The sequence below is a fragment of the Callorhinus ursinus genome, unplaced genomic scaffold (genome assembly GCF_003265705.2).
Source record: "Callorhinus ursinus isolate GAN/ISIS: 27379988/994484 unplaced genomic scaffold, GSC_fseal_2.0 scaffold3, whole genome shotgun sequence".
In the NCBI taxonomy this organism is placed as follows: domain Eukaryota; kingdom Metazoa; phylum Chordata; class Mammalia; order Carnivora; family Otariidae; genus Callorhinus; species Callorhinus ursinus.
Genome location: NW_027397065.1, coordinates 37,483,728 through 37,507,844, shown reverse-complemented (window position 1 = coordinate 37,507,844; position 24,117 = coordinate 37,483,728). Strand labels below are relative to the sequence as shown.

Sequence of the window (24,117 nt, the reverse complement as noted above, 5' to 3'; positions counted from 1 at the left end):
AAATGATTTGACATTCCTGAGCTTCAGGTTCTTTACAAGTGATGTGTAGGATATTGATATCATCTCTATCCATTAGGAAATCTTCAGGGTTAGATGGCATACTCACATGCAACTCAATTCAGAATTTATGCTATGTCCTGGGAGCTGTCCTTCATCCCAACTTCCTCTGGGTAAGCTCCCTTTTACCACCTGGCTGTAAGAGAGTTCCCATTTGCTTCTGGGAAAGCAGACTTTCAGACTCTCACATGATAGGAAAAGAGGAAGAGTCTTGGTTGTAAAATTCCATCCAAAATTATGTCCCCCTGGCCATGATTCAGTCACAAGCTCATTCTCAAGAGAATTTATATAGCCACCTGATTAAGCTGATATAAAGTCAACTGCAGAAGAAGCACTTGGGGAAAAGGGATAGTGCTCTGAAGGAACTCTGAAGAGTTGTTAGAAGGAAATATCTTAATAGATGCTGGTCAGAAAAACCAATAGATGTTTACTGTAATTATTTAGACTGGTTCTTGTGAGACTTAAATATATTAAGTTAACAGAATGCCTACCTGTTGCCAAGAAATTGTTAAGTATAATCAAGTTTATAGTTATTAACAATATCTTGACACTATTAATGACATCTGAAGTCATTTTATATCTTTAATCATAATTCAGCACTCACAACCCAAAATTCTTTCTGAGTTATCCTCGGAGGTTATTTGTTTCTAAATGTTTGCAACTCAGGGAGGCTGTGCTACCAGCCCAAGGTCATGTAGCTAACCAGCCGGAGGGCCTAGACTTATACCAAGTCTTGCAACTCCATCAGACCATAGGTGCCTGACTAGGCATCCTGTGGATATGATAACCTGTGTTTTACCTCAGTGATTTGTAAAGCATTTACTACGTGTTGCATATTTATGAGATAAAAAATGGACCAAAAGGACAATGTGGACATTTTCTTTCATATAAGGCAATACTGTTCATCTCAATTTAGTGGTACCTCCTTATTTAATCTATAAAATTGCATTTAACTTGTGCCTAGTCCCCTTCTGGGTGAGGAGCCAGAAGTGACACAAACGAAAGGCCTATGTTTGCTAAACCCTATTTGATGTCACTTGGGAGAATTGAAGTCTAGAACAGTTCAAGTGAGAAAGTATGAAACAGAATTTCAGAAGCAGTAAATTAGAATAGGTAGGCATAGGTAAGAGTAAGGTAAAGATCAAAAGTCCTAAGTATTTATAAAATCTTTTTAACCAGGAATCCAGTAGGAATTCCATTAAATATAGTACCAGTGAATCTAGCTACATAAGTATCTACCTAGGTTTCATTCACCTTTTAAAATCAATGACTAGAAACACATAAGAAGTCACTTCGTAACTTTTGCCCTCTGACTCAGAGACTTAATATCAGTCCAAATCAGAACATAGACATCTATGCAGCTATCCTGTTATAGAGAGCATAGATGTGGTTTTCGAATGCTGGAATTCATCTCAACCCTGTATTCATACATTCTTTTTTTGAAATACAATGAACAGGACAGAAAGCCTCCCACGGACAGGTAGAGTAAGGGGTACATACTGAGTGTAGCACATTGCTTCTGATGAGCTTTATGTCCCGTAATTAAGAATTCAGGCATGGAAAGACAGGGAGATTCTTCTAGTAACAGTGTATGTTTCTGGCATTCTGTCGATTGTAGGGCCAGAGAGTAGTGACAGGAGAAACCCCAACCTCAATATGGTACAGCTGTATTAGACATTGGAATTTGTCATGTCAAATTGCCCTCCAAATGCAGATCTGTAAAATGTGTTGAAAGTTGTCTAAGTGGAACTTTTAACAAAACTTTTGGCAAACCCACTCTTTTGCTGATGAACGGGAAGGCTGGGTAATTTCACCTCATTTGCCTCTTCCTTTCTTAACAACCAGCACCCTTTCTACTCTAGTATCAGGCTTCTTTTATCCTGATACAGTTTCTACCTTGGCTGATCTCAGGTAGTCCCATGACTAGCTGATGACCCCCGACTCTTTGTTGGAAATTAGTTCCCACACAAGCTTCTGCTGTAAATTCAGAACTTTTATATCTGGCTGGCTCTTTGACATTTCTACTTGAAGGTATAATACATATTTAAAATGTATACTAAAGTGAGTATCTCATCTTTCTCTCTAGTTATTCCACTTGCATTAAAAGATTTCATCTGATGTTAAGAAAATTATGCTAGTTTTCTTTATTTTGTGTTTACCTTATATATTTTTTTCTAATCTTGTATGATTTTATTTAATTATAACACATGCAGAAAAATGCTGATAAACCTATCTCAATGAATTATCACATAGGGAATACCCTTGTGTCCACCATGATGGTCAGAAGATAGGATGCTGCCAGTGCTCTGGAAGCTGTCATCTCAATTATTGCCCCCTTCTTTTCTAGAAGCAGACACTTGAACTTGACTTCTAACACTCTAGTTTCACTTGCTTTTGAACTTTATATAAATGGAATCAAGTCATGTTATTTTTCTGTGTCTGACTTATTTTGTTATGTTTATATGACTTATCCATGTTTTTGCATATAACAATATTTTAGTTATTTTTCTTGCAGTACAATTTAAAAAACAAAGGAGTATTGTATGAATATACTATTTATTCATTTTAGTGCAGATGGACGTTTGAGTTTTCTTTAGCTTTTGTTTATCCCAAATAAATCTGGATATCCCTATATATATCTCTCTAATGAATATTCTTATCAGTGTCTTTTGGGCACATGTGAATATATTTCAGTTAGACATGCCCTGGATCATAGGCTATTTATTTGTTAAGCTTTAGAAAACAGGGCGCCTCGGTGGCTCAGTCAGTTGAGCTGCCTTTGGCTCCTGTCATGATCCCAGGGTCCTGGGATCTAGTCCCACATGGGGCTCCCTGCTCAGCAGGGAGCCAGCTTCTCCCTCTCCTTCTCCTCCTACTCATTCTCTCAATCTCTCTCTCTCAAATAAATAAAGTTTAAAAAAAAAAACTTCAGAAAATAATGTCAGTTTTCCAAAGTGGCACTGTCAGTGTACGATGATACCAATGATATATGAGTTCCAGGTGTTTCACATCTCCAACGCTATGTCTTGTGACTCTTCTTATTTTACCCCTATTCATAGATAGAAAGTGACATTCTGTTTTTATTTTAAGTTGCAATTCCCTGATTGGCAATAAGGCTAAGCACATTTGTATATGTTTATTTTTTTCTGTGTGTAAAGTGTCATACAAATCACTTGATCTTTTTTCTTTTATATTGTATGCCTTTTTTTAATACTGACACATTACCAGTTTTATGTTATGGACATTTTCTCCCATTATGTAGCTTACCTTTTATCTTCTTGATAGTATCTTCTGACAAATACAAGCTCTAATTTAATGTAGTAGTTTAATTTATCAATCTTTTGCTTATAGTCAGTACTTACCATTTAACAACTCTTTCCCTACTCTTCAGGACCATAAAAATACTCTTCTAATATTATCTTTTGGAAGCATATTCTTGTGCCTTTCAAACTTAGGTCAACAATCCACTTGGAATTCACTATTACACATTGAGTGAAGTAGGAGTCAAATTCCATTTTGTATTTCCATAAGGTGGTATAATTGAAATAGCACCATTTTATGGAAGCAACTGTCTTTTCCTCACTACTCTGCAATGCCACCTTCATCATACAATCAAGTGTCCCTAAAGATGTAGATCTGTTCTAAACTTTCTAATAATGTTCCATTGGTTCATATGACAATCAAACAAATATCAAACTGTCTTAGCTATAGTAGCTTTTTAAATAAGTCTTGATATCCAGAAGAGCAGCTCTTACCCTCTTGTTGTCCCCCTCAATGCTGCCTTGGCTATTGGCTTTTGGTATTTCCATATAAATTTTAGAATTAGCTTGAAAAGTTTCGCAGACACACACACATACACACACACACAACTGTTGGGATTTTGATTGGGATTGCATTGAATATAAAACTGGTATAATTCGCATCATTTCAATATGGAATATTTTTTTAATCCATAAACATAATATTTCTCTCCATTTATTTTCTTTTGGTATAATCTAGCTCAAAACATTTTAGGATCTTGTGTGCCTTGTATATCACTTGTTAGAAATTTTCTTAGGTTGTTGATATCTTTGACTATTTAAAATTTTTACTTTCCACTATTTCTGTTAAGAGAAACATATTGTGCTTGTGTATGCACGTATGACTTTGTAATCAATAATTTTAAAAACTCAGTTATTAATTGTAATACCTCATCTCCTTTTTTTACTTTGCATAGAGGCAAATATGATATATCTTATCAAGGTGGCAGTTCATATTTAGGTACTTGGCAAAACACAATTGTGTGTGTGTACACATGCTAACAAAGGGAAGGAAATTTTTTAAATGGAGACATGCACTGGGCTTTTTCAGTTTTAGTATTAGGATCTTGTTGATCTTAGCCAAATGACTTAACTTGCTAGTTTTCATTTGATCACCGATAGCGTGAGGGTGAAGCCAAAATTGTCCAACCTGGTCTATCCTCACTAAAAACTCTGAAGACGAACCCAAAGAATGTCTGTCTAATGCTTATAAGTCTCATACGTATAAGAGGATTGGAGATATATGCTCCCTGATAACTTCACCTGATGAGAATATGATTTAATAAGAGAATACCAGGAGATTAACACTTACTTTTATGTCAGTGTATCAGTTTCCTAGGGCTGCCATAGTAAAGTGCCACAAACTTGGTGGTTTTATACAACAGAAATTTGTTTTCATAGTTCTTTTTTTTTTCCATTTGCATTCCCTTTTATTTTATTTTTTATTTATTATTTTTTTACTTTCAGAGGTAGAGCTTAGTGATTCATCAGTTGCATATAACACCTAGTGCTCATTTACATCAAGTGCCCTCTTTAATGCCCATAACCCAGTTTACCCCATTCCCCCACTCACCATCCCTCCAGCAACCCTCAGTTTTTTTCCTATAGTTGAGTATCTTATGGTTTATCTCCCTCTCTGATTTTGTTTTATCTTATTTTTCTCTCCCTTCCCCTATGATCCTCTGGTTTGTTTCTTAAATTCCACATATGAGTGAGATCATATGATAATTGTCTTTCTCTGATTGACTTAATTCTCTTTTTTTTTTAAAGATTTTATTTATTTATTTGACAGAGAGAGACAGACAGAGAAAACACAAGCAGGGGGAGTGGCAGGTGGAGGGAAAGGGAGAAGCAGGCTCCTCACTGAGCAGGGAGCCCAACACAGGGCTCCATCCCAGGACTCTGGGATCATGACCTGAGCTGAAGGCAGACGCTTAACCAACTGAGCCACCCAGGTGCCCCTGGTTGACTTATTTCCCTTAGCATAATACGTTCTAGTTTTATCCATGTCATTGCAGTGGTAAGATTTCAATTTTTGATGGCTGAATAATATTCCATTATATATGTGTGTGTGTGTGTGTGTGTATATACATACACACATACATATACACACCACATCTTCTTTATCCATTCATCTGCCGATGGACATCTGGGCTCTTTCCATAGTTTGGCTATTGTGGACACTGCTGCTATACACATTGGGGTACAGGTGCCCCTTCAGATCACTCTGTTTGTATCCTTTGGATAAATACCTAGTAGTGCAATTGCTGGGTCACAGGGTAGCTCTATTTTCAACTTTTTGAGGAAACTCCATACTGTTTTTCAGATTTTCAAAGTGGCTGTACCAGCTTGCACTCTCACCAGCAGTGTAAGGGGATTCCCTTTTCTCTATATCCTTACCAACATCTGTCATTTTCTGACTTGTTAATTTTAGCCATTCTGACTAAGGTGGTACCTCACTGTGGTTTTGATTTGTATTTCCCTGATGACAAGTGATGTGGAACATTTCCTCATGTGTCTGTTGGCCATTTGTATGTCTTCTTTGGTGAAATGTCTGTTCATGTCTCTGCCCATTTGTTGACTGGATTTTTTTGGGGTTTTTTGGGGTGTTGAGTTTGATAAGTTCTTTATAGATATTGGATACTAGCCCTTTATCTGATAAGACATTTGCAAATATCTTCTCCCATTCTGTAGGTTGTTTTTTAGTTTTGTCAGCTGTTTCCTTTGCTGTGCAGAAACTTTTTATCTTAATGAAGCCCCAATAGTTCATTTTTGCTTTTGTTTCCCTTGCGTCTGAAGAAATATCTAGCAAGAAGTTGCTGTGGCCGAAGTCAAAGAAGTGGCTGCCTGTTCTCCTCTAGGATTTTGATGGATTCTTGTCTCACATTTAGGTCTTTTATCCATGCATTTTGAGTCTATTTTTGTGTATGGTGTAAGAAAATGATCCAGTTTCATTCTTCTGCATGTGGCTGTCCAATTTTCCCAACACCATTTGTTGAAGAGACTGTCCTTTTTCCATTGTATATTCTTTCTTGCTTTGTCAAATATTAGTTGACCATAGAGTTTAGGGTCCATTTCTGGGTTTCCTATTCTGTTCCATTGATCTATGTGTCTGTTTTTGTGGCAGTACCATACTATCTTGATGATTACAGCTTTGTAAGATAGCTGAAGTCAAACTTTCACTCTTTGCAGATGACATGTTACTATGTTGAAAATCCAAGTGACTCCATCCAAAATTGCTAGAACTCATACAGGAATTCAGCAAAGTGGCAGGACATAAATTCAATGCACAGAAATCATTTGTATTTCTATAAACTAACAATGAGACAGAAGAAAATTAAGGAATTGATCCCATTTACAATTGCACCAAAAATCATAAGGTCCCTAGGAATAAATCTAACCAAAGAGGTAAAGGATCTGTACTCTGAAAACTATAGAACACTTATGAAAGAAATTGAGGAAGACATAAAGAAATGGAAACATATTCTATGCTCATGGATTGGAAGAACAAATATTGTTAAAATATCTGTTACCCAGAACAATCTATACATTTGATGCAATCCTTATCAAAATACCATCAAAATTTTTCACAGAGCTGTTCTTTCATAGTTCTGAAGTGTTGCTTCTTTTTGAAGTTTCTGAGGGAGAAGCTATTATTCCATGCTTCTCTCCTAGTTTCTGTTGTTTCTGGAAAACCTTGGCATCCCCTGCCTTGTAGCTTTATAATATAATTCTAACCCCTGCCTCTGTCTTCACTTGTATTTTAACACAGCTTTCTTTTCTCTATATCTCTGTGTCCCACATCTCCCTCTCTTTTCTCTTGTAAGGACACTAATCATTGGATTTAGGGCGCCACTAAACCCAGGATAATTTATTTCATCTCCAGCTTTTAATTATTTGAGCAAAGATCCTATTTCCAAATAAAGTCACGTTCATAGGTAGCAGGGTTTAAGACTTAGAGATATCTTTTTGGGAACACTATTCAAGCCACTACAGTCAATCAATAAGTAAAACTTAAAATACATGATACTTTTGAAAATAAATTTAAGTACTGAGCTTGAAATATTTTATTAAATTCATTTTTATAAAAATGGTCTAGCAAATTGGTGATTATATCCCTATAGAATTAACAAAAATAAATGTTATTTGTGTGTGCAAGCAACCATATCTTTTAATTATATTTTTTTCAAATCAGTATTAAGTAACCAATAAGCATTTAATTTTTGATATTCATTGTTCTCGCTTTTGCCTCATATTCTAAAGAATTCCTTTTGCTAAATAGTGTCAATCCCTTTTGATAGGAAAGGGCTTTTAGAAAATGATTTATTGATGATTAAAAAATAGTTTCATGTTCTTCAACTTCATCCCATTTGATCTTAGATATGACATTTATGCTTTTTTTCCCATTATTTAAGGTTAACTATCTTTTTGTTTTTACTTATTTCTTCTCTATATTGTGGTGCATTCTCTTTTACTTTACTTCTTTTCAAGTTTTTTTTTAAATTTCAGTTAGTTAACATACAGTGTGATATTGTTAGAGGTGTAGAATTTAGTGATTCAGCAGTTACGTACAACACACAGTGTTAATCACAACAAGGGCCCTCCTTAATCCCCACCACCTCCCCTCTGGTAGCCATCAGTTTGACAGCATATAGATGGGTTTGTTTTTTATCCGTTCTGATACCCTATGTCTTTTGAATGGAGCATTTAGTCCATTTACATTCAGAGTAATTATTAATAGATATGTATTCAGTGTCATTTTATTAGTTGTTTTCTTGTTGTTTTTGGAGGTTTTCTTCATTCCTTTCTTGTCTTTGTCATTTTGGGTCTTTCCTTACCACTCAAAGAGTTCCTTTAATATTTCTTGTTGGGCTGGTTTAGTGGTCATGGGAACTCCTTTAGGTTTTGTTTGGGAAACTCTTTCTCTCTCCTTCTATTCTGAAGGATAGCTTTGCTAGGTAGAATATTCTTGGCTACAGACTTTTCCCATTCAGCACATTGAATATATCATGCCACTCTCTTCTGGCTTGCCAAGTTTCTGTTGAGAGCTCTTCAGCTAGCCTTATGGGTCTTCCCTTGTAAGTTAGGGACTTCTTCTGTCTTTCTGCTTTTAAGATTTTTTTTCTATATCATTATATTTTGCAAATTTCATTACAATATGTCTTGGTGTTGGCCTGCTTTGGTTGATTTTGATCGGAGTTCTCTGTGCCTCCTGGATCTGGATGTCTGTTTCCTTCCCCAGATTAAGGAAATTTTCAGCTATGATTGCCTCAGATAAATTTTCTGCCCCCCTTTCTCTCTCTTCTTCTGGGAATCATATAATACAAATGTTATTATGTTTGATGGAGTCACTGAGTTCCCTTAATCTATTCTCATGTTCCATATTCTTTCTCTCCTTTGTTTGGCTTCATTATTTTCCATTATTTTACCTTCTTTATCACTTATTTGTTCTTCTGCTACTTCCATCCTTGTGTTTATTTTAACAAGTGTGTTTTGAGTATCAGTTATTGTATTTTTCATATCTGATTGTTTTTTAACTCTTTTACCTCTGCAGTAAGGGCCTCCCTGAAGTCTTCCATTCTTTTCTCAAGCCCTGCATGTATGCTTATGATTGTTTCTTTTTTTCCATCAAGCATGTCACTTATATCTGTTTCGCTTAGATCTCTGGCTGTGACCTTATCTTTTTCTTTCATTTGAGAGCATTCTTCTGTCTTAGCATTTTGTGTAAGTCTCTGTCTTCTTCTGTGTGTTAGGAAAGTCTGTTATGTTTCCTGCTCCTGAGAGTAATAGCTTCATGAAGAAGAGGTCATATATTATCCAGGGCATGGTGCTTCAGGGAATGTCTCTGGTGTGTGCTGTGTGCACTCTGCTGTTATGGCTGTCTGCTCTATCCTTCAGGCCAGTCATCTGCAGAGGCTCTCCTTGCCTGCAATGGGCAGTGTTTGGTCCTTGGCCAGAATGTGGCAAGTTTTAAGTAGGTGTGCTCTGGTCTGCTTCTTAAGTGAGACCTGATACTACTTCCACTAGCACTGAAACCCTGCAGAACAGTCTGGTAGGAAGACATGGTGTGGACAAGGGTTTCTTCTAATCTTCTTAGGAAGGGGCCTGCTGTGCTGGGACTGAAGTAAATTTGACCCAGAAAGGTAGTACTGGCAGAGCACAGGGGTGTGGGACTAAATGTGAGCAAGTTAGGGAGACAATGTTGGCTCTGCATTGCTTCCTGCAGGTGCCTGTGTGTTTATGCTGAGGGGCAAGGGAAGGAAATGACATCAGCCAGCTTCTTTGTCCCCAGAGAGGGATGTCTGTGCCCAGTGCTCTCAGAGAAGCACTCCAAGAAGAGTGAATAATTCCCCTGTGTGTCCCAAGTGTTTTTCAGATCGCCATTTTCATGCTGTCTGCTTCCAGATTGTTTGCCTGCAATCTCTCCAGGAGCATTGCAGTGCCCTCTGGGCCCTATCCCAGCCAAGCCTGCTGACTTTTTAAAATTTCAGGGTTTTGGGACATGGTACATGTGGGGACCTGTGCTGGTCTTCAGGGGTGGGTCTTACTGCACTTGGGTGGATACAACTTTGACCCAGAAGGTTGGTTACACCACAGCACACGGGTATGGGACTTGGAGCAAGCAGGCTTGGCAGCCAGGGTCAGGGCCGAGCTGCCCTTAGCACGTGACTCTGCATTTATGCTGAGGGGTGGGGAAGGGAAGTGGTGCCCATGAGCTCCTTTGTCCCCAGTGAGGTGTATCCCTGAACTCTGCCTCTCAGGAATGTGCTCCAAGAAGAGCAAATAATCTCCTCACTGTGTGCACCTGTGATCATGTCATCTGCCCCGGGGGTTGCTTGCCTGCCTTCTTTCTAGAAGTAGGGCAGCACACTCAGGGCTCTATCCCAGCTAAACCCACTCACCTTTAAAACTCTAGTCTTTAAGCCCCACTGCTTACAAGAACTCGTGAAAATCAGTCTCTCTCATTTTCCCTGCCAATGGCTTTGGGGAAATGTTCTCCTTGTGCATTTCCCTGTATGGCTCCTCTCGTCTCTCTCTCCCACTCTCTCTCTCTTTCTTTCTCTGTGACCATGGTCCCTTCCCGCCATAGCACCTGGGATCCATTTCTCCCCAACCACATCTCTGCACTTCCTACTTTCCTTGATATGGCCTCTTCTCTCCCTCTAGTTGTGGAGTTTGTTCTGTCAGTCCTTAGGTTGATTTCTGAGGTATTCAGAATGATTTGGTGGTTATCTAGTTGTGTTCAAGGGACAAGACGAACCCAGGGTTATCCTACTATGCCACCATCTTAGTTTCCTCACTTCTATTTTACTTTAATGTCAACAACGATACTTGCAAGACTTCCCTAGGCAAAACTGGGAAGTCCCTGAAATTATCTATCATGTTCCCATCCCATCATGGAGTATTCCAGAGCTTTGTTCACTCTCAAAACCTCCACACAACTCTTCTATAATAAAATACTGTTGGATAAAACATTCATATTTATAAATGATTGATTTATTTTAATGTTTTAGATTTTATGATATTTCCATTTTCATAGATTATTGGAAAAGTAAGTTAAATATATCAGTACTTGTGGAATTTTAGTGCTTAACAAGAAGGAAGAGTGCTTTTGAGTGATCAAAGAAATTAAAAATATACAAAAAGTAGCACTATTTTAAATAACAAATTCCATTTAGGTGAAAATTTCTAAAATGACAAATAAAAAACAAACTTATTAAGAGGGAAATTCAAAGATGAACAAAAATAACCAAGGAACATTTGTGGTAGAACTTAGAACTAACTCCTTGCCAAGCAGCTAGCATGGGTTCATCTTCTACTTCCTCCAAACATGCCCTTCAGCTCTTTTCCTGCAAACCCTTAGATAACATAAATTGATAATAAAACAGAGGGATATAATTTGGTCAGTGGAATCTGGGGCTATTTTGATGTCCTCTTGACATTCACCTTAACTTAGAAGTCATGCAATGGCCCAGAGTAAAGTGAAGAAACTGTAATAAAATTTTGATACTTTAGAAAGTTACAGTAATTATCTAAATCCCGTCCTAGCAATGCCACTCCATCCTAATATAGAATGATAATCATCCCCATGAAAAAAACAAATAAATAAATAAGTAAATAAAAACAGAGAAAACTTTCTATGATATTTAGAATGGAGGTTTTATTTGCTAGTTACTAGACATTCCTTCGTTATTTTAAATAGGCTATAACCAAATAGAGACAAAAAGACATTTGTATTTTCCTATATTTAACCTTATTTATAGAGGGTATTGACCTGGTTCAAGGTCTGAATGCATGTTATGCCATGAAGATTTTCAAATTTAAATGACTAGCAAGAAAAGAACATAAAAAAAAATATTTTGTGGATGTATAATTGAAAATCATCCTCCTTGAAAAGCTTCCTAGTAGCAAATGGAGGAAAAAGTTAAATTTAACAGTTCTGCAATTTCCAAGTTCACTGCTACTTTTATTTATTATGATTTTTTATATTAGGGATTCATATGATTACTTTAAACTGTTAAACATTCATATAAAGTTTTAGCATTCAAATTTCTAGTATAATGGTACAATTCAAAACTTGGCATTGATGACTTGGGGTTTGTTTAGAATCAAATTTTGGAGATATAGTATGAGACAAAAAGATAGACATACAATAATTACATGAATTTGAGTATATGTTTATATAATTTCATAATTATGATATTCTTATAAATGTTATAATTATATTAATGTATTAAGAGAAAAATACTTTTAGTATTCATGCTAGTTTAGGGAATTCATGAGTTTAATCCCAAAATATCTATTGAAAGATATCATTGAATTGTATCTATGTTTCTCTTATTCAATAGAATATTTTGAATATGACAATATGGACTGTGGTGATACTTATATGAACAACCTCTTGAAAAATATTACTGGATGTGAAGATATTTGAAGTAATTTCCAAAATACCACAAAATGTGAAAGGTCGGCAAATTAAAAGGAATTCAAGTAAATTAGAAATATCAACAAGAATCTCAATTATCACTGATATTGGTAGCAATTTACTAATGTATAGCAGGGAATTCTAAATTACTGTGAGAAGGTGAACCTTCATACACCTTATTAAAACATGATAGAAGCAAAAATGTATCTGAGTATGAGTTGTGAAAAGAATGTAGTAGGTAGAATACTTTCTACCTTCAAGCAAATTTCCACATCAGCCAAATTTGCAGCCATGTAGGACAGAAGAGCAGAAAATTTGGTTTGAGTTCACATTACTTTCAGAAGGAAATTCATTTGAAAGTGTGAAAAATGCCATTTTTCTGCACGGTTGTATTTTGCATGTGGATTGCTGCATGGATCCCATTCACAAGTCTTTTGAACATTAAGTACTCTCTCTGAGTGTAGGGACTGAGATAAACCTCATTAGCAAGTTGTCCAGAGTGAGAAAATACAGTTCCTACCAGTGTCCTGGCTTTTTCTGTCCATTGTCAGCAGCAGGAATAGGTAAGCAACTTGAAAATGTTTCACATGGTAAAGATTTTTTAAAACAATAATAATGGTACCCAAATGAGAGTGTGAGATTATTTCATCAGGGGGTCTTTGTTGGTATGATACTTCTTACTTGCTCAGGGAGAATATCGATTTCAGTTGTAGGAGCCCAATGGTTTTTAATAATGGTGCACTTCAGAATCATATGGGAAACTTTCTCCAAAATCCGTGTATCCAAGCCACATACTTAGATCATCTGGTTCAATTGGTGTAGGGTAAGGTTGGTCTTTTTTTTTTTTAATAATTAAGCTCATTCTCACATGCTGATATGGGCTGCTGTCTAAGAATTCCTGTCCCAGAATGCCCCTTTGTGCTTAGTTGGTTACCTACTGGTGTTTTAAGGTCCCAACGCATTTGAGTTTTGTGTCTCCAGTGTTAAAACAACAGCTGGATATTTTAGATGCCTATCTGATATTTTTATATAGATTTGTGTCTTTTCACTTTCAATACTATTTAATAGTGTCCTAGGAGGATGGACCTAGGTAGTTTTGAATCTTTCACAGTCATTGGTAGAGATCCAGTAGTCATTCTAGGACTTCAAGCACTCGTTCTCTTGATCTTGAAGGGTGCACTTGGCAATCTGTGTTAAGGACAAGCTCTTTCTTTGGTCTCACAGGGGTCACTTCAGTGAGCTATCTTAGACATGCTATGTGAGTCAATAAACTATTAATATCTAATACTGTCCTTGAGGTAACTTCATATATAGGTGAAGTAGTTCAGAGGCACAGACTTCAGCTTGGAATCACTTCACTCGATTCGCAAACACAAAAGATAGCCCTTTTGAGGATACTTTACAGAAACTATTTTGGAGATTGTTATACATTGTAGTTACTTAAGAGAAATTGACAGTTTCACTTATGGTCCAAAAGATAGGCTTGGAGAAGGCTTGGTATGAAAGAGGTGGGGAGAGAGGAAGAGAAGAACAAATGCTTGGTAAAGGATAAAATTAAGAGGTCTCATTTTTTAAGTATAGACTAGTTTGGAAACTTATTTCCAAGACTTATGTACCTCTACATGACTTGTTCATAGGCAGATTCTCTTTCTTACTCAACCTCCAGGTTTGCTCCAAGAATTACAGTACTGATTCAAGCCTTGGGTATGATAATATAAGCCCTACAGTCCAGTTTTTGTCAAAACTACATTGCAACCGAAAATGTATTTATTTTCACCATATAACAATTACATATTTTCACTACTCACATTAAATAATTGTATTTGCTGTGGAGGGTAAAGGAGTTTTTCATTTCAACTCTGCTGAAATTATGATTCAAGTGGGCTAGTTACCACAAAGGGTCTTGATGAAAGGCCTGCAACCACAAGTGAGTTCTCGCATAAAGAATGGCTTTCTTTGACCACTATTTAAGGGATAGCCACTGCAAAGCAGTATTGCAAAATCTTTCTTCATTTATGCCTCAAATCCTATGGTGTGCCTTGTACAAAACTTTCTAAAATTTTCATGTTTCTAATAATTAAAACCTTCTATATTTACCCCTTTCCTCTATATTCTTTATAACAAAACTTCAAAAGAATCATCTGGCAAACCTAGATCCTCACCAAATGGGTAGTTGTCAGTGGAAAAAATCATAAAGAATAAAGCCAGAAACCTTTTTTGTAAGGTTACAAGAAAAAGCTAATAACACTCATACGTTAATATTTTTGTCCCATATTATAATTCACACCTGATTAAAGAGAACAAGAAAAGAATTGTACATTCATGAAACTCTAAGAATGTACTAGATTCTTGTAGTACAATGTACAAAGTTCTTCCTTCCCCAATCTTCTTTTCTGTATTGTCTCTTTTAATGGTATGACCTTTATATATTTAATTCAAAATTTTGAATTTTTCTCAATTCTTTATTTGCTGGCTAATCCTGTAAGTGCTACCTAGTCTATATTTCCCTCTCCTCTACATAATCTCAATTTTATTGCCTTGGTTCAAATCCTCATAATGTGGAAGTATGCTGAGGAATGTTACAATCATGGTACTGGAGTCAGGTGGACTTAAATGTGCATCCTGAATTTACTAACTACTATTCTCATGAGTTTGGACAAATTACTTCATCTTCCTAGACCTCAGCTGATAAATGAAAACAATAAGGACATGTCACTTTTAGAGACATTATAAGGATTAAATGAGGTGATACTTATAGAAATTTAACACATAGTATGCATATTGTAAACACTCAGTAAATTATACTTACTATTCCATTAAGTAATAATAATTAATAATTATTAACTCATAATAACATAAGGGTTATAATAACTATTATGAATCAATGTCACCTGGACTATCATAATGCTATTCCTAATTATTTCTATTTTTTATATACCTTTTGCCTTTAGCCTTGCTTGTTTATATTTCTCATTAGTATCAAAATTATTTTTTTCTAAAGATCCAAAAATCACTTGCTTTTTTAATTCCTTAAATATTTCCTATCACTGATTCTCAAATCCCCCCCCACATATACACAATATATAAATATTGTTCAGAATACACTCAAACACATACACAATTACATGAATAAAATTAAAAGTATATTGGCCACCATAATTAGGTTGTTGAAATATAGAATGGATTTAGGGGTTTTCAAATGACATTAGTGTCTCCATGTTCTCATTGCCCCCAGTCTCTGGATATAAATAACCTCTCTCTCTCTCTCTCTCTCTCTCCCCCATCTCCCTACCTCCCCATCTCCCCATCTCTCTCCCTCTCCCTTTGATCTCTTTTCCTGACCACTCCCCCCACTCTCTCGCTCCCTTCCTCCTTCTATCTTTCCCATTCTATCTTCCTCACCCCACTGTACCCACCAGAGCATTTCTCAGATATACTTCCTCATTCTCTCCCTATGGTAGAACAACCTTGTCTTCAGGACACATCAGGTGTGTTCTAGTTTGGGTTATAGTCATTCCTGTGCCAATCACTGTGACCAGAAAAATGGCCTAACATGGTTGGCTAGACATAGTACACATACCCTTGTGAGTAGCAAGGTGGAATACGGTTATGAGAAGTTATGAGAAGCTCCTAGAACTACAAGGAGTGTGCAAAGAACAGATCCTTCAAATGAAGGCATTTTCTTCTGTCAGAAGAGGCCAGAAATGGAGAAAAATACAGCAAATTCCACTTTAGCATGTAGCAGATGACATGGTACATACCTTGCATATTACCATTTCTAATTTTCATTATAGCACCTGAAATGTCAGCTCTTTATTATTCAAAAGGCAATTGGTTATGAACAATATAAGAAGGAACATGAGTCTACTCTAATTTATTAAATAAACAAAAACAACAATACTAATCATTACACGTCTCACAAAAAAAGTGTTATGAGACTCAGTTTCATGACTGAAAACATCAGAGTTGAAGGGTGAAGTACAAAGCCTTTCAGGCTCTGTTGTAGCTTGCTATTTTAACATCTTGTCCCACTATTTTCCATCCTGCTTGTAACCACGCTCCATCTAACACTTTACAATACCGTAGTCTTAGGCTGTACAATGGGCTATCATGACTCTGATTTGTACCTGTAATTTATGTTAACTATTACTGATTTTTGGTAACTAGCATAGAGCCTGGCCCATGGTAAATTCTCCATCATTGTTAGTTAAATTGTTTTGTTGACTAGGGAAAAAAATCACAATTCATTACATGGAAGACTTTAACAGATCAAATGAGTATTTGGTTGACATGGATACAGGAGGTAAAGGAGAAATCCTGCAGAATGAATAAAGTAAGGTGAAAATCCTGTAGAATGATCAGGCTACAAATTCATCATGCTACTTTTATACTTGTGCTAATAGATAGTATATGGATGGGATCTGAAATGTAAACCTGTTCTTGGGGCAATTCCCCTTTGGACCTAGGGATTGCAGACAACTGCTGATGTTTATTGACTTGTTAGGCCAAGCCATAGAGGCTTGAAAATAGAGACAGGACCTGTAGGTTTAAGAGTGCTTTAGCACAACTCTCTTTATTAACTGTATGTTGGTGTACTACTTCTTTCCATCATGATTACATAACATATACAGAAATGCAAATATTATTTCAATCAACTTCAAATATTTGTAAATAACAAATAAAGTGAAGCTATTCTTTGATTTAATACACATACGGGGCAGTGGATTGAAATCATATGCTCTCCCTACAGTGGTGTGATGCTAAGCCCAAGTATTCCTATTTCAATCTAAAAATAGAATTGTTTTCCACTTACAAAGATTTCAGTTATTTATGGTTGATATCAAAAGGTATGCATTCTCACTACTTTTAGCTTTTATACCAAGATAATTACCCTGGAATGAACTGAAATTTTCATTTAAGCCCAACTTAAGACTTGGGTGATCTTTAAAGTTCCTAATCGAAAATTAATGGCTGTCTCCTTAAACCCTGTGTAGTAGGAGCCGCGGCCATCTCAGTAGTGATCTCATACCTGTGCCATAGTCTTGTCAGCCCCTGCACAGATATCAGGATGAGAAATAACTTTCCATTTTTAAGGATCTGAAAAGTCCAGGTCATAGGGTGTCACTGTGAAAATGAATACCGTGTTGGGACTCCCAAGTTTTGATTTCAATTTCTGATTCTGCCTTTATCAAACTGTGTGAAACAAGAGACATAACTTAGCCTTCTACTGTGTTAATTTTTCATTTGTAATGTGTGGCAAATAACCTAGTAAATACTACAAATCACATGTTTTATGTTTTATGTGTGTCTGGGGTACCTGGGTGGCTCAGTCAGTTGAGCATCTGACTCTTGGTTTTGGCTCAGGTGATAGTCTCATGTCCCTGAGATCAAGCCCCACATCAGGCTCTGCACAGGGTGCACTGTCTGCTTGAGATTCTCTCTCTCCCTCTGCCCCTCCCCCCTGCTCTCTCACTCTCACTCTTTCTCTAAAATAAATAAAATCTTAAAAAAATCAGATATGTTTTATATGTGTCAAAGATGCATTAAGGTGGCTAAAATGTTTAAAAGTTCTGCAGAAATATATTCTACCCCTAATCTGTTTCATCTCCCCAGAAACAATTTTCAGCTCTTTCATTAGTGCTTACTGCCAATCCTCTAAATTATTTTGAGAATTTTCAATTTAATTGTCTATATGGGATCAATATTTTGCTTTATTCCTACCCTCCCTCCCCCTGCCCCAGCACACAATCACATTTTTTACCATCTTCCTGGTCCCAATATATTTCCATTCTATTTATGGTTAGCTCAAAGCCTTTTCCTTTCCTGAACAGCAGTGTGTTTAATAATGATCTTGATTTTTTCCTTGTTGTTGGGTTAGTGTGTTAGTTTGCTAGGGTTGCCCTAACAAAGTACCACAGACTGGGAGACTTAAATACCAGAAATTTACTTCCTTATAATTCTTGAGGCCAGGGGTGCCTGGATGGCTCAGTTGGTTAAGCTTTCAGCTCTTGATTTCAGCTGGACTCATGATCTCAAGGTCGTGAGATCAAGCCCTGTGTTGGGATCCATGCTCAGCAGGGAGTCTGCTTCTCTCCCTTTGCGCCCCCCCACCCCCACCCCGCACTGCTCACTCTCTCTCTCTAAAATAAATAAATAATTTTTTTAAAAAAATTCTTCAGGCTACAAGTCAGATCAAGGTGTCAGCAAGCTTGGTTTCTTCAGAGGTCTCTTGGCTTGTAGATGTCTTCTCTCTGTGTCTTCTCATGGTCTTCTCTCTGTATATGTCTGTGTCCAAACTTCCTCTTCTTATAAGGATGCTAGTCACATTAGATAATGCCCACCCTAATGACCTCATTTTAACTTAATCACCACTTTAAATACCCTACTTTTAAACAGTAACATTCTGAGGCACTGAGCTTTAGGACTTCAACATGAATTTTAGGTGGACAAAATTCAGCCCATTAATAGTTTTTTGTGTAATTCAAAGAAAACTCAAAACTTGTCAAGGATTATGTAAGTCTCCTCTCTAGACACTCAGGTACATTATCTATTCTTTCTGTTTCATCTTCCTCCAAAAGTCTCTCATAGATACATAGCTCTACATAGTCATTATACAGCTACCATGCTAGAATCCTTCTCAGTACTACCTTAGGGAGTACCTTTATTTATTTCCTAGGGGGAATGGCTTATTTCCTATAGACCATGATTTCTTTCTTGATTTACTCTTTCATTTGGGGAGAGCTAAACCTGCAATAACTTCCTTAAAAAAGGTATATGAGAATTAAGAATTTTGAGACTCTATAGGTCTGAAATGTTTATTCTACCAGGGAAGTGATTTAAAGTTTGGCTAGGTATAAAATTGTAGGTTGAAATAATTGCTCTTCTGAATTAAGACATTATCCCATTGCCTGCTACTTTTCAAATATTGAAAAGTATTAAAAAATTGAATTTTTATTTTGTTTTTTAACATTTTTATTTTTCTTCTCTCTCTGAAAGTTCTTAAAAACATTTCTTTGAGTCTGGTACTTTAGAAAATTATGACTAAGAGCCTCACTGAAGAGCATGCCAACCATTATCTTTATTGTGATATGATTAGTCTCTATCAATAATCTAGAAACCTTCAATTTCAATTTTTTTTAAGTTTTTCCTCTTGTGCTAGTCAGATTCCCCAGAGAAATCTTTAAAAATCTGCTTGTCACATGAAGGCATGGTTATTAAAGTTCTAAATTTTGGGAGGGAGAAGGATATTTATATTGCCATCCAGTATACACATGTGCATCAGCCCTCCTATTTTCGGATGCAGCACTTTCAGTCAGTACTGTCTTGTCACAGAGAGGTCTTGTAGTATCCTTGTGATTTTCACAAGCTATAACCACATTTTCCATAGTTTCTCCTATCCTAAGATCAGAGTTTTGCTGCTCAGTCAGTTGAGCATCAGGCAACACCTATACAAGTTCTAATGTTGAAAATTAGGTTTGCTGTGTTCTTTCTGGCTCACAGAAGAGAACTGGGATGAGGCCACTGCTTTATCCAAAATGCATTGAGACAGTAAAAATGAGTAAAAATGCCACAAATTCCCTACCATTTTGAATGCAGTTCTCCCTTGTTTGGGCTTTCACTTGGTTGCTGTAGATCTTTAACTGATTACCACAACTCCTATCCTATAAAGTTATATTAGCCAGTTTCCAGTTGTTTATTTAATGTATCCATGAGGAAAATGGTCTGGATTTTCTTGATCCACTATTTGCTGATGCCTTCTGTTTAATTTTTGCCATCCTTTTTGCCCCATGTCTAAAGAATACCACATTTTGTGGTATAAATCTGGTGTAATTCCAGCTTTTGCTACCTGGTTTAACATTAGCCTTTTCCTACTTTTATTGCTGTTATTAGAATACATGTTCTATGCATGTTGTTTGTTTATATTTATTACATTTTTATTTTATCTGTGACATTTCAGGTAGGAAGATGTATAGATGCTTGTGTTTAATATGTCGTTTTTACATGGATGCCTAATAAATAACACATCATTTTGAAAAATAGGATGGAGCTATAAAAATGGTTTGGGTCTTATTTAAAAGCTAGAAGCATATTGTATTATATTATAAATTGTAGGGTTTCCTTCCATATGTATGTCACACTGACATTTGATTCTGTCAATAAATTCAGAAAGAGACCCATCATCACTGAAGCATTTAGAACTCAACATGTGAGTGCCAAGAGTTAGGGAGCAAGCATGATTGAACCAAGAGAGATGAATGATGGAAGGTAGGGATGGGAGAAGATGAAAATTAGAGAAGGTAGAAAAAGAAGGCAAATAGTGAATGAGTGAAAGTATGAGAAAGAGAGAAAAATGAAAATAAAAATGTGAGAAGTATATAGAAAGAGGGACTTGGAATTACTCAAGTCTTTATTTTATTTTATTTTATATTTTATTTTATTATTTTATTTTATTTTATTTTATTATTTTAAGATGGAAGACTCTGAAAGCAAGAGACTATATTAAAAGTGGGAATTGGCCATCTAAAATTGAAATTGCAAAAATAATCTTTTCTAGGAAACACATCCTTCATCCAACCTCACAAAAATAAGATGGCAATTGACTTCTTGGAGATTTTTAAATTTAAAACATTGTGGGGTTTTTTTTAGTTAAATGTCCATATGATAAAGCTAGCCTTACGTAAACCAGAGTCAGAGGATACAATGTTAACATTAAAGCATTTTTTTAAATGAGATTTAGTCTATATCCTCTAATTATATTGGTAGTAACTGGAGAATACTTTTGAAGAAATCCATAAAACCTAGCTACAGTATGTTTATTCAATAATAATTTTTATTTATTAGCACAATAGTAATTATCCACCTAGGTTAAATTCTGTTAAATATATTGCATCTTGTAAAATTTTGAAAGGGATAGTAATTAGTATTCAGAGAGTGTAAAGTAAGTTAACTCACATTGGTATTACAGTACTAACTTGATTAGATGGCATGCTACCTATTACCTTAATTATAATGCTTATTGATGTAATGCCAAAATTTCTGCTCTTTTATCAATTGGAATACCTACACCACAATTACTCTATACAATACCTAAAACTGGTATCTTTCCTCATTGGTACAATGCCTCCTGACAGTGTGATAAGATGCCTCTGTGAGTTCTGGCAATCTGCCATAAAGCAATGCTATTTGCAAAGGAAAAATCGTGTCTCTCTCTGTGTGTCTATGTATACCTTATACGCGAAAGCAGAAAATCTTTTACATATTCTTATGCCAAGCTGATACACTCACAGGCTGTTTTGAAGTTTGAGCCTAGAAAAAAAATACTGTTCAACATGGAGGGAACAAATATTTCACAACATCATTTTTTTTCAAGTATTTCTTTTTTTTAAAAGATTTTATTTATTAATTTGACAGAGAGAGAGAGAGAGAGAGAGTGAGAGCAGGAACACAAGCAGGGGGAGTGGGAGAGGGAGAAGCAGGCCTCCCGCCGAGCAGGGAGCCTGATGTGGGACTCAATTCCAGGACCCTGGGATCATGACCTGAGCCGAAGGCAGACGCTTAACGACTGAGCCACCCAGGCGCCCTCAAGTATTTCTTTAAGTGGACCTGGTTTTTCTTGAACGTTAAATCCCCACCATGTTTTTTTTTTTTAATTTATTTATTTATTTGAGAGAGAGAGAGAATGAGAGATAGAGAGCACGAGAGGGAAGAGGGTCAGAGGGAGAAGCAGACTCCCCACTGAGCGGGGAGCCCGATGCGGGACTCGATCCCGGGACTCCAGGATCATGACCTGAGCCAAAGGCAGTCGCTTAACCAACTGAGCCACCCAGGCGCCCAAATCCCCACCATGTTTTACAGAAACCTTTGCCTGACACATGAGCTGTCAATACCTACCCCATTATAAACTTTTACCTTTGAAATTCCTAACTTTGGTTGTGTCAAATTTCAATTAATGAGGAAGTGTTTGCTCTTGCAAATGTATTTAATATTTTCAAACATTTAAGTAAAACATAGTCTGTTAAACCCAGACCCGTTGTTGTTTTTTTTTTTCTCCATTGGGGGAACTTAGGGAGATTTCCTTTCAAAATTGGCTTTTGCATATGAATTATGATGGGCAGAGCAATAGTAATAGTTATTTTCCAAATATGTGCTGGAAAGAGACAGGGAGGAGGAGGGGGAGTAGAAGGAGAGAGACTGAGAAAGAGAGAGATAGCAAATAAAATAATTCATGTAAATAGAACTTGAAAACTTCTTTGAAATCTGGATTCCACTGTTACTGATGCCTTACAGGAAACTGGCTCTGGCAAAGTGTATTTCTTTTTAATTTTTGATTTTTTATTTGTATTACCTTTCATAATGAAAATGTTCAAACATGAATAAAATTGGAATAATATCATCAGCTCCATAAACATATCACCTGAATTAAATTGCTATTAAGATTTCACCATATATACTTCAATTCTTTCTGTCCTAATGTAATCTAAAGCAAATCCCAGATCATCATGATACATTACCCCTACAGACTTCAGTATGCCTCTTTAAAATAGGAGAAAATTTTGTACATACTAGTGATTTTTGTTTTTATATCCTAAGTAATATGTTTTTTTTTAACAGACTCTTCATAGCATTTGACCCTGTGAATATTTTCTCCTCCTTAAAACTCCCTCCTTCCTTTGCCCACTAGATTTTTAAATCTCATTCATATGTTCTTCTCCCCCTACCCTCACCTGTGGACCCACATTTTAATTATGTTATAAATCTGGATTTTATCATCCTACCTCTATTCATTTTATACCAGGGACTAGTAACTATTGTGGGGAGCAATAAGCACTTTTTTAAAATATGACAAAAAATAGTAGGGAATCTTTCCTCCTAAAAACCATGTAGGTAAACAATACACTTGCACCCTTGTGCATGTATATTGCTTCAAATATATTTTAATATCTCCATAATGCTAACCTTCCGTCTATAATACTATTTTAAGGTTCAGATCCTAAAAATTCAACTGCCTTATAATCACCTGAACTTGAGTATTACATAACAATGTCAAATTAAGCATTTCCACAATCTCAAATTTTCATCCTGTTCACCAAAATTGTTCAACTCTGTTTCCCGTCTGAGTGAATGGCACCATCACAAAAATAGAGGACCAAGACAGAAATAAGGATTCAAATATTACTCTTCCCTAATCTACATTGTTTTAAACCAATATGACAGCAGTGTCTGCCTTCTAAAAGTACTTTAAGTCCATGCACTTCCCTTGTGTAGCACTACATTGTCTGTGTGGAAGACCTCATTTTTTACCTCCTGCATTAGGATCAACTTCTTAGTTGAAGCCCTGGCTGCCATTATATCCATCCACTTACCTGCATCTTGCCAGAGTATTCTTGTTGAAAATCCAAGATGCCCATATCCATTCCATTTTTAGGCCTTCATTGCTTCTCCAGAGACTTCCAAATGAAGTCATATACATGAGCTGCCCCTGACCTTTTTATAACTCTCGACTCCCCGAAGCTCCTTGACTACCTTGGAACATTTAGGGCTTTCAGGTCTTTGAACTTGTTACTTCCTCTGTTTGGAATGCTCTTCTCCTCTCTTCTTGATGTGAGTGTTTTCCTTCAGCACTCAGCTCTGTTGACATCTCCTTTTGGAAACTCTCTTATTCTTCCAATCAGCATTAAGTGCTCTACCACTGTGCTCTCTCGAACTTAGGACATTTCACTACCACACCACCTATCACACTGCTTGCAATTATTGATTTGTCTTAACTGTCTTCTTAAATCTATAGCAAGTCCCTTGAGGGCAGAGACATGATTTATTCATATTTTCCCCCTATAT

The 24,117-nt window shown here is 36.3% G+C and overlaps 1 long non-coding RNA gene across 1 annotated transcript in view; it reads right to left on the bottom strand.

The window, feature by feature from the left end:
• Positions 1-23,775, bottom strand: part of LOC141371414 (uncharacterized) — a 62,568-nt gene extending 38,793 nt beyond the window's left edge. The window contains exon 1 of the long non-coding RNA XR_012376369.1: positions 23,646-23,775. This is a non-coding gene — a long non-coding RNA (uncharacterized lncRNA). The remainder of the gene's footprint in view (positions 1-23,645) is intronic.
• Between the last annotated feature and the right edge of the window lie 342 nt (positions 23,776-24,117).